Genomic DNA, 16,299 nt, shown 5'->3' with positions numbered 1-16,299 from the left:
ATCCTATTCATTATATATAAAGCACAGATAATTCATTACATAAACAGATATACTGTATCTCTGTGATATTAAAATTTCATTGGTGAGGGCATTATGAAAACAATGTCTAAAAAGTTTTCTTAGAGCAGATATTAATGAAAAATAGGTTGATAAATGCTGATATAATTCTACTTTTTTGTATACGTATATACATAAATGTGAGCACACTGTCCTAGTACGCTCTGTTCGAGGAGGCAGTTTGTGGTAGGTTAGGAGCTTGGCTTGGGTTTCAAACTGTGGTTTGAATCCTGACTCCACGACTTATTAGTTAGGGGAAGCGGATCAAGTTACCTAATGTGCTCCTGCTTTAGTTTTCTCATCTGCGAAATGGGGGAGGGGGTGGTAATAGTAGTAGCTACCTCATAAAGTAACTGTGAACATTAGTGAATTAATGCATGAAGAGCACTTAGAATAGTGTCTGGCACATGAAAGATATAGATCCTTGGTATGTTACAATTCGTCCACTTAATTGTATATCATAGGAATTGTTCTATATTCCTTATAATGGCTTCATAGTATTTTTTTATGGACATAGCACAATTTATTTATACCAGGAGTGAGCAAATGATAGCCTACAAGTGAAATCCAGTCGGCCACCTGTTTTGTAAGTTAAGTTTTATTAGAACACAGCCATGGTCATTCATTTGTATATTGTCTATGGTTGCTTTCACACTACAGGGTCAGATACTATGTGACCTGCAAATATTAAAATATGTACTATCCGGCCTCTTATAGATAAAGTTTGCTAATAGCTAGTGACCACCTTACTGGCTAGTGCAGTTCTAATGGGTCACCCAAGATTTTGTGTACATTTTCAAGGGTTGAGAAAGAACACCACTGAGTACACAGTAGGTATTCACTTAACATCTGGGGAAATGAATCCCTGGGCTCCGACACCCTGTAACTTGTTCATTGAATTTAATCAGACTGTAACTAGCTCTACACTGCCCAGCTGAGGGAGTGCAGAATGGAATCAAAGCCACCTTTTTATCAGTAGTGCATAGGTTGCCAGTCATCGACCCACAACCTCACCCAGCTCACGGAAATGTTTAATCTGTCCCACACAGTGTTTCTGAATGATTTTTAATTAATGGTCAACAATTAAAATGCAAGAGATTTCTCACTTAGACCTCTTTAGAAAATTTAGAAGTCCCGACATTTACCCCTGACAGTAGTTGTCTGGAGCCGTGAAGTCTCCGTTCCTTTTTGAAGGGACCCGCACTCTCCAGGTTGATGATGTCCCCACCATTCCCTCTTGTCTTTCCTCCAGCTCCCTTCACTCATTTATCCAATAGCTGCCTGGTCCCATGGGTTGTATGAGCTTATAATAGCTACTCTAGGCCTTTGGTCCAATTCCATCCATTTATCTGAGACTTTCCCAGGTGCATGTGAGCACGTGCGTGCGCGCGCGCGCGCACACACACACACACACACAAATCTTACCTAGAGTTTATCCCTGTGCCTTACACCAATCACATCTTACACCTCTGTACTTTTGTGTCTTGGCAAATACTGTTCCTCTTATTTGGAATGACTTTTTTTTCTGTCTGGTTAACCTTGATTACTCATTTCAAATTCATCTAAAAATGTACCTTCTCCACAAAGCCACCTAGACTTCCCCAGGCAGAGCAAACTGCTTCCCCTTTCAAATGTACACTGCTGTCATCATTTAGTTCCTTCAGTCCTCTGCTCTGCACAAGGATCTTTCAAGGGAAAGAGAGCGTCTTACGCATCTTAGTATCCTTGAACCCCAGCGTGATACCCAGTGAATAAATTCTGAATGAATGAATGAATGAATGAATGAATTCTGAAATCTCAGTCTTCACGTCAGGCCTCCTACTTGGATCAAGAGAAACTGTCAATAGATTTTCAGTCCTCTGCCTCCTGATGTCTCCATGAAAGACCCTGAGGCCTTTCAGCCTGACTTGCCTACCCTCTCCTTCCCTTCACTTTCCCATCTCTCACCAAACCTATTACTCTTCCTGTTTTCTCTGCCTCTAGAAATGTCAGAGACCCTCTAAAAATTCCAGTTAGTTAGCCAAGCCAACAACCTGGGAATCATTTCAGTCCTTTTTGGGGAGGGACATCCCCACATCCTGGAGGGTATAAAATGTATTCCCTTATTTGCCTCCATGCTCCCATCATCCCTGGTACAAATGTTTGATTTCTGATCCTTATCACGGCCAACTCTTTTAACAGTCTCCAACCTAACCTGTTCTAACACCAGCCTGACCCACTCTTCACTATATCATTCTCCACTTTCTAACACATCTGAAACTTTCCCACAGCTCTCCATTGCCCTCAGGATAAACTTTAACCCACCAAGCATGGCAGAGAAGGCTTCTCAGTCACAGCCCAAATGGCCTCCTTTCCATACTTCAAAATTGTGCATGTTTTTTCCTCTGCTTGGAAGGCTCTTTTTCCCAGGACTTCATGCGACTGACTCTGATTATTTAGGAATTCACTCAAATGTCATCAGAGAGGCCATCTCTGATCCTCCAGCCTCAAGTTGCCCACCACCTAAATTTGTCACCCAATACTACTCCATAAAGATATACCAGATTTTCTTATCACAATCAGTAATTTCCATATTTGTATATTGTACGCCTTTCCTGATGAATTATAAGCATCATTAAGGGGGGAACCCTACCTATAGCCCTAAGTCCTTGACACAGTGCCGAACACACAGTTGGCAGCCAACCTGTGTTGGTTATTGAACATCAAATGATGAATGACTCTGTAACTGGGTAGATGGATGAATAGATGGGTGAATGTAAAAAACAAGAATCTATTCTAACTTGTGAAGCTATGATGAAATGGTTCCAAAATATGTTCCTGTGCATTCCTTCCAAAAGTAACACTTGTTCTAAATTAGGTATTTGAAAGAAACCTTGAAGTAAATGAAAGAGATAGGAATTCTTGCTGATCAATGAATGGTGTCAATGATGATTAGAAAGAGGTAACTGAGGTCTCAGCTAATTTTTATTTGGGATTTTTTTAGGTAGTCTGTGCTCCCTGAAACCTACAAAAGGCTTAACAACTTAAAATTGGTAGCGGGATTTGCTCAAGCAGATGTGCCATTTGACAATTTATCTTCATGACAGGTCCTGAAGAGTTCAAGTCAACTCACTGATTCCCCACTTTCCTACAGAGCTCAGAAGGAAAGATTTTGTTAGGGAAATTAGAATCCTCCAAATAGATTCTTCTGTGTATTAATATCTCTGCTGGGCTCCAGATTGGATATTTCTGTTTACAGCTTGGTTATCTTTATTTGTATCTGTCCAATTCCAAGCATGCCAATAAGAAGACATATTGTCAGCTGTTTTAAGTTTTAAAAGGCCAATTTTATCAACACAATATTTTTTAAACCCCACATGCACACTATGGTGAGAATGTGATTCAAATTAAGAAAAATGATAGTAAATATATATATATATATATATATATATATATATATATATATATATATATATATATATATCTTGCTAGTATTCTGGGAATCCAAGCCTCTCCGAGTTAAATCACATTCCCTTCAACAAAGGAACACCAGTGGAGATTTGTATCATATTGTATTTTACTTCTTCAGTGTAGATTAATCTCAAACTCTGACACAGCATAGAAAGTCATGGGTTTGAAAGTCATGTACTGGAGACATAAATGAAAAAAATAAAGGTCTCAGTGAAGGCTGAGCACTCCAGTCCCCTGGGGAAAGCAGAGGAGAGAAGAGTAAGGAAACAGACCATCAAGGAGAGGACTACTCATGGGTTTAGAGGAAGGGACAGCAGAGAACTAAAAGCAGCAGAGGATCAAAACACTCCCAATTACTAAGCTAAGCAGTGCTGCAACTTCCCTTCTCGGAAACACAGAAAGTGGCTCATTAGAAACCGGATCGCAGGCACACAATTTCTGAAAGGTTCACAGTAGAGAGGGAAAGAAATCATCACTCTATTATGTCTCCACTGGATAGCTGGTGCTATGGTTAGGGATTTACATCTTCATTTATTCTGTCCCTGGTGCTCCAAAGGATTTAAAACCATCCTGATTCTGTATGGAAACCATGCATACAATTTTCTTAAGAAAAAATTCAGATTTATAACTAATTCAGACTAAGGTTATTGTAGCTGGGGAAAGAAAGGAACTGGGCAGATGGGGCACAGGATTAGGAAGGAAAATGTTCATTATATGCCTATTACATGTTCGGTTTAAAGCATTAAAATGTGTTATTTTTTCAAAAATAAATTAAAAGTTTGAGTGTATATAGTTAAACACTTTTACATGACTTTGAAAATAAGCCTTTTCCCCATATAAGCTACCATTTGGAGAAAATGCAAGCGACCATTTCCTTGACTGGGTAAACAATTTCTTCTGTCTACCCGTCAAGACTCTTTAAGTATATTTTATGAAGTTGAGCATTCTTACTTGATTTCTTACCTTGTTGGCATTAAAATTCTAAATTAAGAACCCATGGGTGAACCAAAGAGATTCCAGACCCTCTTAGTGAGTAGTGGATTACTAATAATAACAAAGCCTAAAATCATGTTTAATTTGCTGAGTTAATCGACAAGATAATAAGCCTCGATTCTACATATATACATGTGTTGGCTGCATCACTGCAATTACATGGTGTGGTTTATTCATGAGGAAGGCTCCGGATTGCTCCAGTGATCTTTAGAACCAGTTCTCCCTTCTCAAATAAACATCAGAAAGGTCTGCTTAATGACAGTCACCAATGGAAAATTAAAGGTTCTCTCTTTTACTCCCTATTGCATTATAAGATAATTAAAGCCCAAACCAATAAAATGTTGAGCATTCTTATTCAGAAATTTAATTTTCACTACATCAGACTGGCAGTTAAATGATGTAGGCCACCTGCTGGCAATTTCACTGGATAGGCCTTTGATAAAGCCACAGCCTTTCCAAGTGATTTTGCCAATGGCCAACCAAAGAGAGGGAAAGGGCCAAAAATAGAGGACTATCTGCATCATCTACAGGCTCGGGCCCCAGTGCCTGTCAGTTTCTGGGTAACAAAGCCAAAAGAACTGTTTGATTAAAAACAGACAAACAAAAGAGATATTGCATAAAATATGTAACACAAGAGGGTCAAAATCTGCTATGTACTAACCATATTTCCATGAAGTTTGAATTTCTGCCCATTTGAGGAAGTGTGCTGGCTGTCAGCATAGGGGTCCCATAGCAGGATTCTATTATAAAAACAAGATCATTCCAGTGAAGACCATTATGTGATAACAACAACATAAGCATACAGAAAAGGGTGAGCAAAAGGTAGGTATAAAGCTTTTTAGAGAGAATAAATAAATAAGGACCTGACTACATAGTATGTGAAGACAACCGAGATAATGACAGGAATGCAGTGAAGTTCCATAAATGCAATTATTATTACAGGCAAAGAAGCATGGTGAGGTCATGAATGCTGTATGCTGTCAGTTCAGAAAACAAGCTCTTAAGAAAGTTATCCAAACTCCCTGAGCCTGTTCATAAATATAGTACAAGTATTTAAATAAGTTGATGTTCCTAAAATTACACAGGGACTTCCATTTCCAGGAGGATGAAGTAAACATATTTTCCTCGATCCTGCTGCTAAGTACAACTGAAAATCCTGGACATTATACATAAATCAAACATAAGTCTAAAAGATGTAGAAAGGAGAACAGACTGCAGGGGACCTCAGGACTCGAGCAACATGACAGTGAGTTCTCTGGAGCTTCTTTTTGCCACATATATCCCAGCCTGGGTGTCACCCACCTGAAACACCAAAGGGCCCAGACAAAAAAGCTCCCAAAAGACTGCTTTATCTAGCCAAAGAAACTGGAAAGGGACAATGTAACAGGACAGAAAACAGAAAATAACCGCTCTACTGCAGCTAAACATCCTTACAAACAACTGCGCCCCACCCCTACTCCTACCATCCTCTACTATAGCTAAACATCCTTACAAACAACTGCGCCCCACCCCTACTCCTACCATCAAAGATCAAGTGATGAGTTTAGAGACTTCACCATCTTCAGGCTGTTAAGAAGCAGCCCCCAACCACCACATAAGGGTGGTGTCAGAGAAGGATGAGAAGGTCAGAGATTTTGTTCTCAAAGGGTGTTAACTAGTCCTCCAACCTGCAAGGTGTCAGCTGAGACCATGTGGGGAGCCTGGCCTCCTACCCCAGCCTCATAATGAGTCACCCCTTCCCAACCTTGGGGAGAAAATTTGTTGCCAGAAAAGCTACTCTAACAAGTTAGTTAAAGGAAACTCTCCAAGCACAATGTAGTCTATATTTAATGTACTTAACTTGTTTCTTGTGCATCTCCCTACTAGAATGTATGCTGTGGAAGAGCAGGGCTCTTTATCAGTTTTTTTTTTTTTCCACTGTTGAATCCTCATTGTTTTTAATAGTGCCAGACTCATAGTTCTAAGTAAATATTTGTTTAGGAAATAAATTGCAAACTAATTTTTCTATGTGTATTGCAGTGTCCTCAGCTGTAAAATTAAGTTAATGATACTTTTATTCCATATTAATGTGAGGATTAAATGCAATAATGTTAAAAAAAAACATAACTTTCCTAAGATATATAAAGAACTTCTACAATGTAAAAAAAATGATTAAAAAGTGAGCAAAGAACTAGAATAGTCATTTCTCCAAAGAAGATGTACAAATGACCAACAGACACACAAAAAGATGTTCAACATTACTAATCATTAGAGAAATGCAAACCAAAACAGCAATGAGGTACCACTTAATTAGAATTGCTACTATCAAAAAAAAAAAAGAAAAGAAAAGGAAAAATGGAAGAGAGAGACAGAGAGAGGAAAGGAAGAGAGAAAGAAAGAAGAAAGAAAAAGAGAAGTGTTAGTAAAGACATGAGAAGTAGAAAATCTTGGTCACTGTAGATGGAAATACAATGGTACAACTGCTATGGAAAACAGTATGGAGCCCCTCAAAAAAAGTAAAAATAAAATTACCATATCATCCAGAAATTCTGCTTCTGGTTATATTTCCAAAAGAATTGAAAGCAGTGATTCAAACAGATACTTGTACACCTATGTTCATAACAGCATTATTCATAATAGCCAAAAAGTGGACAGAACCCAAGTGTCCATCAGCGGATGTATGGATAAACAAAAGGTAGTATATACATACAACAGGGAGAAGGGAAAATAATTACTGTTTAATGTATACAAAATTTCAGTTTGCAAGATGAAAAGTTCTGGAGGTAAATGGTGGTGATGGTTGCAGAACAATGCGAATGTACTTAATGCCACTAAACTGTACACTTAAAAATGATTAATATAGTAAATTTTATGTTACATATATTTTACCATAATTTTTTAATTTAAAAAAAAAGCACAACATGTGAAACCAAGGGTCTCGATTTAGTGTATGATTTTGATTTAACATGTATCCCCAACACTCAATTCAGTTTCTTCCCAGCATGCCCTGTAAGCCTCAGCCATTTCCCTTACATTGAGCAACTCCCTGAGACAGCAAGAAAAACAATGGCCAGGTCCTGACTGAGGGTCACAAGGCACAGTTTTGTTAAGCTGAAGAGAATATCCGTCCTGAGTTGTGTTTCAACTCCTGAGTCCTAAAGCAGAATGACTGTCAGGTCCCCATGAAATCAGACCGAGGGACACTAAATCAGACTGAGGGACTTCAAGACCTGAAATCGTGATTTCCCATTCTTATCTCACTCTTGGCCAATCAGTTTCACCCATAACCCCAAATCCCTTACTCATGATGACTTATGATTTTTGTTTTATAAAGCCTGTCTATAAACCATCAAAGTTGGATATTTTGGAGTACCAGTTCTCCGGATTGCTGCCAATCCTAATAAACTAATTCTTTTCTTCACTGCAAACTTCTGCTCATACATTTCTTTTGGTCAGTGTACAAAGGCAGATGAACTCTTGTTCACCTCAGTAACACTTGCACCATATAAACAACACAGAAGAGACTCATTAAGTGGTGGTTTATGGAGTGGAGCACAAAATTTATATTAGACAACCTAGTGTTTTTTGCCTATAATTATTGCTAAGAAAAGAGGATCTAGCTATCTAAGTAGGTTTCATTGTTCTTTCGCACCAGCTTAGCAAGATCGACTAAGAAAAAGGGACATGGCAGGGATAGGCCAATGGCAGTGGCTGCAGTGACACTACCAGCTAAAGGTTAAATTGCCACTGCCTGGAAACATAAGACACTATCTCAGCAGGAAGGAAAGTTTCTGGCATCCTTTTATTGTAGAAAAAGATCAGAACTGGGCGTAGAATAAGAGTATTAAATTAAGCCTTGAAAAAATCGACAAGAGGTATCTAAATGCCTCTAGTAGTAGTTTATTCAACAGTGTTTGAGGCAACAAAATTGAGGAAGAACTCAGTAAACAATTATTCCTAGAAAGTTCCCATTGGAAAAGAAAAGAGAATCTTTGCTAACAAATTGAAGACATACTTAGTTGGAGAAGTAAATTTCTGAGACTATGGGATATTCTTGCCTAGTGAAGAAAAGACAATGATGAAGCTAAGATCAGAGCCCTAGCAGGTCACTGAACAAAGTGGTGTTCGGTGGGGAAGCATGATGGCCATCTTCCTAGCCTCAAACTGAGGTGATCCAAACTTCCTGAAGTTCATTCTTCAAGTGAATTTATTTGGCAAAAGTTTTAATAAAACTTTATTGAAGTAAAACTTTTTTATGTATGTATACAACCATATGACCACCACCCAGATCAAAACACAAAACATCTCACTATCACAGAGAGCCATGCTGTTTCACAGTCACTGTCCCTTCCAGAGAGTAACCTTTATTTTAACTTCTGTCACCATAGGTTAGTTTTTGTTGTTGTCCTTGAACTTTACATAAATGGAATCGTACAGTACAAATATTCTTTTTTTATCTGTTTTTTTTTATTCAGCACGTTGATTTTGCAGTTTATTAGTTTTTGTGTGCATTCGTAGTTTTTTTTATTGATGAATAGTATTCCAAGTTGGATAACCAAACAGCCAATAAGCATATGTAAAGGTACTCAATAGCATTGTCATCAAGGAAATGCTAATTAAAACCACAGAACAAACAGAGCTTTAAAAAAATTGGCTATGCCAAATGTCCGTGATGAGGATGTAGAAAAATTGGAACTCTAATGCATCATTGATGGAAGTGTAAAATGAAATAATTCCTTTGGAAAAATACTTGGTAGTTTCTAAGAAAATTAGACATAATCTACCCTATGACCCAGTAATTCTACCCCCACATAAATGAGTGCATATGTACACAAAACTACTTGTAGAAAAATGTTCATAGCCACATTATTCATAAAATGAATAACCCAAAACCGGAAATAACTCAAATATCTAACAATAGGACAATGGATACATAAATTATAGTATTTTCAAATGAAGGTCTGCAGTGTGCAAAACACACTCTTTTTCTTTGTCATCTCTTTTTAGTGATCATGACACCCTCTTCTTGGAGATTCCATTTCATTCTGTTTCCTCTGAAAGCAAGACAAGATATATGCTGAACTTTCCCCAGTGAATATCACACTCTAGATTCTGGGCCACGCAGTATTCAAACGTCTAATTTAATAAACATTTCCTGAGAGTGATGTTAGACCCTGAGAGGAAGATATCAAGGTGATCAAGACATAGTCCCTGCAGAGGAGATAGTGGTTGAGAGTTTGATTCCTAGAGTCAGAAAGACTGGTGCTTGAGTCCAATGTCTTATTGCTATGTGCTCACGCCCTGGTCTGAGCTGCGTAAGGCATGTGCCCAATGCAAATAATAATAGTGCTGCCAAAAGAGTTGTTTAAGAAATGAATTAGTCTATGGCCATGCCACCTTGAACGAGCCCAATCCTGTCTGATCTCAGAAGCTAAGCAGGGTCAAGCCTGGTTAGTACTTGGATGGGAGACAACCTAGGAAGACCACGTGCTGTAGGTATAAAAATTAAACTAAAAAAAATAAGGGATTGTAAGATGACAAGGTCCTTGCAATCTGTGAGGTCAACCAAGAGTTGCCTCCCCTAGAAATAAAAAGGGAAGAAAAATGAAAAAAAGAAATGAATGAGAGGGTTCAAGTGATGGGCACAGCAAAATATCTAGCACTTAGGAGGTTTAAATCAATGCTATTTAATATTATTATTAAAATGCTCACAATCTAGTGAGGAGAAAAGACAAATAACTACAAATGTAAAATAGGTGATTGGAGGTGTTAATGCAGAGATAAAATGTGCTTTGAAGAATTGGAGAGAAGAAGAGTTTAGTTTAGGCTAGAAAATGTTGATTAAATTTCTCTTAGGATTTATAAAGAATTGGGTGTCAGGTTGGCAAACAAGAACTGCAGCTCTTATTTTAATGATTAGATGGTGCAGGAAGAAGCAGCTGATGTAATGAAAAGAGCATGAAGTTTGAAAACTTAGAACCTTACATTTGAATCTAGGCTCATTCATTTCCTAGTCATAAGATTTTGATCAAGTAATTTGGTCCCTTTAAGCTTTAATATCATCATTTGTAAATGATAATTCCTGTTTCTAACAGCTGTTGAGAATTTAAAAATACATATTTATCAAAGACCTGGCACAATACCTGTTACTCAGTGCATAAATTTTAACAGTCACCTTAACTAAGTGAGAAACTAAAGGTCCACACACACTGTTCCTCTTGGGGTGAGACTGGGGGGTTCTTTCCAAAAAAGTAATATATGACTAATCTGGTGGCATTTGCCTACAGCAATGACTTTTACAGCGGCCATATGACACTAAGAAAATCCAGCAGTTCTTTCATCCAGGGAAATGCACACATACATGAAAATTTTTGCTTAATTTCAAAAGGTTCTAATATTCCCCAAAACATAACTCATGGAGCTTCTGAGCTTCCAGAGGCTCCAATGAATAACTTAGCACCAGAAAAAAAAACATAAGCCAAACCATCAAAAGCAAGTCTCTTAAGACCTCCCTCCTGCTATTTCATTTTGGCTGAGTAGGAAGCAGAGCAGTGGGCCAAAATATGAGAGCGAACCTGGCAAAAACTCTCCTACGATTGCATTTTGTTCTCACTCAAATAGTTTACTAAACCTTAGGCTTCGTTAACGCTATGCAAACCTTGCACTGCCTCAGTCTGTTGAACCAACAAAGAAGAGCTCCTCTGGTGCAACCGTCCGCCAGGTGGTCTGCGTGCTTGTAAGGAATCCAGACAGAGTCCTCTGTCAAATCTCTGCTTGCCGTCCATACATTTTCTTTCCTCAAACTGATACCTACCTCAGTAAACTCAAGTGCCTGCATATTGCCAAAGGCCAGTTTGACTAAGAGATTTTGTTTTGTTTTGTTATTTTTGGAGTTAAAAGGAAAGTTTACTAGAAAAGGGGTTACACTCCACAGGCAGAGTTTGGTCTCTTCTCAGAAGCAGAGAGTGAGACAGTAACAACAGAGAGCTGAGACAGTGAGAGAGACAGAGTAAAGGTATCGAAAGAGACCTTGAGTGTTCAGGAATTTCACTTTATTTGTCATTCTTTAATTCCCATTTCCTTTGATATGGCTATACAGTGAGGAAGGGGAAAAGATTTAGTTTAGCTGAAAAGGTAAGAATATGTAAAGTGAAAGGCCTGCCTTTAATCTATAGGTTCCCCATAGTTTTAGCCAAAGGGAATGAATGACTCTTGGTTCCTGTTCGCCCTTCACAGGTGTGGAGAATGGGTTGTTAGCAATCACAGCAGAAATCTTCCTTTGTTCTGAAGGTGTCCTCCAGGCCTGGCTGCAGGGCTAATTAGCATATTGCAGACTCTGAAAGTGGTTTGATTAACAATTTAATTCTCTTGCCTCCTCCCTACATTATTCCCACCTCAGAGATTTCATTCCTTCATTTTTAAAGGGATGTGGGATGGAGGTCTGTCTTCTGTAACTTCTTCAAAGCTGAGATAGGTCTGTAGTCCCTGCCTGCAATAAAAATCTCTAAAAGCCTATTCTAAGGACCCTAGAGGCAGAGAATGTGAGGTCCTTCCAGCATATGAAGTGGTAGGAAGCCTCACAGCCTAGAAAATGTAAACTGTGGCTCCAATAGGGATGCAGGTGGGGGTCCTGGTTCCGCACTCTCAGAAGAGGAATGGCAGCATGGGTCTGGGTCCATCACTGAGCATGTACGAGGATTTACCTGTAGCTCCAAGGGAGAGAGACGCACAGAGAAATTCAAGGATAGTAATGGAAGACTAGTCCCGCACTGTAGGAGAGGCAGACCAGGTGCTCAGCTCTGAGCTATTTGGACCCACTCTGAGATCCCTCCTGTGTCTCCGAGCCAATAGAGAAATCAAAGAGGGATTTTCATTCAAAATGCTAACTTTATAGTCAGCTCTTTGTTCTGCTTCTGTAGATATGCTCGCTACCTAGGCTGAAGGGTGGGTTGACATCAAAATTAACTAAAGACTCATCCTCGTTTGTTCTGTCTAGATCACAGATATATTGTCCGAATTCCTGTCTGAAAATCTCACACTCTGTAACCCATAGCAACTCCAGTGGTCTGTAACCGCCTGAGGACAAATTAAACTATCCGCTCATGCCAGCTGTAACTGTGCGAATAAGCCCTATAAAAATAAGATTGCCCCTGAGCTTGGGGCCCGGATCTTCAGAGCGCTAGCTCTTTTGGGACAACTGGCATAATAAACCTGAATTCTCCAACCCTCCGAGTGGTGCTTGATTTCTTGCTGGTCTGATTTTCTGCAACAAAATAAGGACACTGATACAGGATATCACTTGTAAAATTCTTACTCTTTTAGCAGGAAATGATACCGGACATCTCTTGGAGAATTCTTAATTTTTTCAGTAAACCTAGTTTAATTTTCTTTCCTCCTTTCTTTAGGAAAAAGGCCTTCTCCCTCAAATCTTGATATTTGCCCCAAAACTGGTAACTCAGATCCTCTGGCTATTAATAAGGGTTATTAGCCTATTGTTAAGCAGAAATAGTGTTAGGCCAGACAGGGCCCTCAGAGTCGGAGAAGGGGAGGGGACTTTAGGCCAAGGGTCTTTTTTTTCTCTTTGAGAAATATATTAATCAAGCATGTTTCCCTTTAATGGCTTAATAGGCAAATCAATAATAGAAGTTAATATATACATGATTTAACTACAAGTTGTATCTTTTTCTTGTCTAGGGACTGAGGGGGCACTTCAACAAGAAACCCACCCTAATTAAGGCAGAAAGGGAGAAAGCTTTATGAAACTCCAAAAGGAAGAGACGATGACCCTTCTCAGCAAGAAGTAGATAGAGAAGAAGAGGCCTCCCATCCCTCAACATCCATACTAATAATAAAGGAGACCACACTAATTGTTAGGGGGTTTCGGGTCTGCTTGCGAAGACACTAAGGTCATCCTATCTTAGAAGGGGTCCACTATAATCTGCCCACAATTAAGCAAGCCAGAAGGCATGTTTAGGCTAAAAGTAATTTCCACGAATAAACAAGTAAGCAGAGAATTAGGTACCAGTTTAGGCCAGTCACTCACACCTGTACCATGAAGACCCAATGACCTTCATTTCGCCTGAGCCTCATTATACCATCATTATAATATGATGCATATGCCCAGAAGTTCATCAATATCATTATAATAAACTGAATTTTGGGAACAAACATGCATAGAAAGCAAATGATGAATCCTGTCAATCTTAGTTGTCAATCAAGGAAACCCACTCCTCTAAGAAAAGTAATCACCCACAGCAAATAGGGATAAAAACCCCAAAGGCTTTGTTACCAGGCCTTTTGAGCCCTGCTTCTCTTGCTCAGGCCTGCTTCCATGTCTGGAAATGTACTTTCCCTTCTAATAAAGCTTTTCTTTTCTGCTGTATTTCAGTACCTTGCTCAATTCTTTGTTTGAGACATCAAGAACCTGGACAACGCACTGGAGAGGATCCCCACTCTTTGGTAACAACAGGACAGATAGGAGATGAGTTAGGCGAGTTCAGTGGAGTTACTACTGTGACTCCTCCTCCTTCCTGCTAGAAAAAGGCTAAGGGGCAAGGTCAAGGAGTAAGTCCAGGCAAGCTTCTGCAGCCCACTGTTTCCCCAGTTGCAAGCTCCCAGTGAAAATGAAAGCAAAGGGTTGAGAGGAAGAAATAGAGGATTCCCACGGGGGCTTACCCATCCTGTTGTGTCCAAAAGGTGCTGCTCAGTCTTTTAATTTGGAGTTTGGATGGGGTCCCTCAGCAGGTCTTCTCTGCAATTCCGATGGTGACCAAGTCAGGAAAGTAAGAGGAAGAAAAGTAGAGAAAATAGACAGTACTAGTGGACTCCTGATCAGTTAGAGAACAAGTCTCTTACCAGCCCCCTAGAAATGATGTCAACCATTTGTCCAAGGCCAATTAATCTGCACAGCCTAGGGAAATGAATCCCAGCCGCTCTCAGATGAGAGGAGCCATGGCGAGCTTGGGTGGGACGAGTTTATGTCCTTTGGTCCCTTCGTGGTCAGCTAGAAAAGAAGATGCAAGACAGGGCAAATTTCCCCAAGTGGTGGGGAGACCAAGCCCTGCAGAGAGTCCTTTGGCAGAGAGTGAAGAAAGGATTCAACACATATGCCAAAATTAGAGTCAGAAGGAAAGTTTATTTAAAAAAAGGGGTAACATTCCACAGACAGAGTGTGGTCTCCTCTCAGAGACAAAGAATGAGAAGGACCAAGAGAGGCTTGGAAAGATAGCAAGTAGAGGCAGAGATTTTGTTTTTAATGTTTTTGTTTTGTTTTTTGTTTTCCATATGGCTTGACGTTGTATATAAACAGCCTAACTGTTCTATTATATTGTGAAATTTGTTAAAGGAAAAAATTGTATATTATCACTGAACTGTCTGTAGATGCTGCTATATCTTTTAAGAATGCCAGCTTTGATTCTAGCCTGATGAAAAGGTTATCGATAAACCTGAGTCCCAGGATTTTGCTTCCATCACCATCATCATCATTATCATCATCATCATCATCATCATCATCACCATCATGCTGTTTTTTACCCATTTTTACACCCCTCTCTCCTATTCCATTCTCTGTCTTTCTCTACATCCTGGTAGACTCCGCCTCCCAGGCTCCCTTCCTGTTTATGTCCTGATTGATTTAGTCGATGGGAGACATAGGTTGGAGATCAGAGCATGGGGTATTTCTTCCCCCTCTCTCCCTGCTTTATGTGATTTTTAGCCCTTTAATCACAGCTTCCATCAAGTAGCTCCTGCTTCAAGAATCCAGCTCTCAATGGGCTTCATTATACAATGTTCTCTCCTTGACCCTTCAGGACTAGGAGTGGTAAGTGTCCCACTCTCGTTAGCCTCTGGGTGCCTCAACATTCATGTTTAGTTTCCCTGCCCGCGGGGTAAAGCTTTCATGGATGTCTCTGGTGCCATCTGAGTTATAGTCTGTGTGCTGCCAAGACCCTGACTACAGTCATCTTTAATATCATCTTCTCTATGACCAACATGTACTGATTGCTCTTGCGTATTATACACTGTGCTGAGTGCTTCACCAATGTTAATTCATTTAGCCTTCACAATAGCTTCATGAGGAAAGTATTATTTTATAGATGAGAAAGTTGACTTAGCAGTTTTTAAAGATTTTATCTCAGGTAACACAACTAGTAAATAGAAGAGTCAAAATTAAAATTCAAATCTTTCTACTTTAAAGGTTTTTTTGTTTTTGTTTTTGTTTTTTTTTTTTTTAATACTACTCTTAGTTCTCCGATACAGTCTATGTCAGAATCATGTGGAATGTTTGTTACAAATCCAGGTTCTAGGAAATCTATCCAGAACCCTCTGCTCTGCTGAGGAAACCAGCTTTAGATTTTAACTTGAGCAGTGAAGTTAGCCCAGAGTCAGCACCTGAGCCAAGGGAGCTAGTTGTATAGGCTAACTGACAACCTATGGGGTGGACTAGCATTAAAACTCTAACCAAGATGAGCAACAGTAATTAGTGAAGCCAATGAAACTCTCTCTCCCTCCCAAATTTAAATGAAACACGCTAAGAAAATTAGTAAAGGGAGGTAAAGGGAGGAGAGGAAAAAAAAAAACATAAAGAGAAGCAAGCAATAAGAGAGTAACATGGCCATATGGTGGAAGAGTGACCAGTGATGCACTAAGAGCATATCCCTGGAGCCAACCTGAAGCCTGAACGATGGCTATTCTTAGATTCTCTTGAGATCTATCTCCTCCCACCCATCAACCTACCAGTGATCTCAGTAATCACTGGTCACGTCCTCCCTGACCCAGACTAATTCGACTGAGTTGACGCATCCTCTAGTTTTTACAGAAAGA

The sequence above is a fragment of the Rousettus aegyptiacus genome, unplaced genomic scaffold, assembly GCF_014176215.1.
Source record: "Rousettus aegyptiacus isolate mRouAeg1 unplaced genomic scaffold, mRouAeg1.p scaffold_m13_p_4, whole genome shotgun sequence".
Lineage (NCBI taxonomy): Eukaryota > Metazoa > Chordata > Mammalia > Chiroptera > Pteropodidae > Rousettus > Rousettus aegyptiacus.
The sequence above is the reverse complement of the archived record's forward strand: the minus strand, read 5'-3'. Positions refer to the sequence as shown.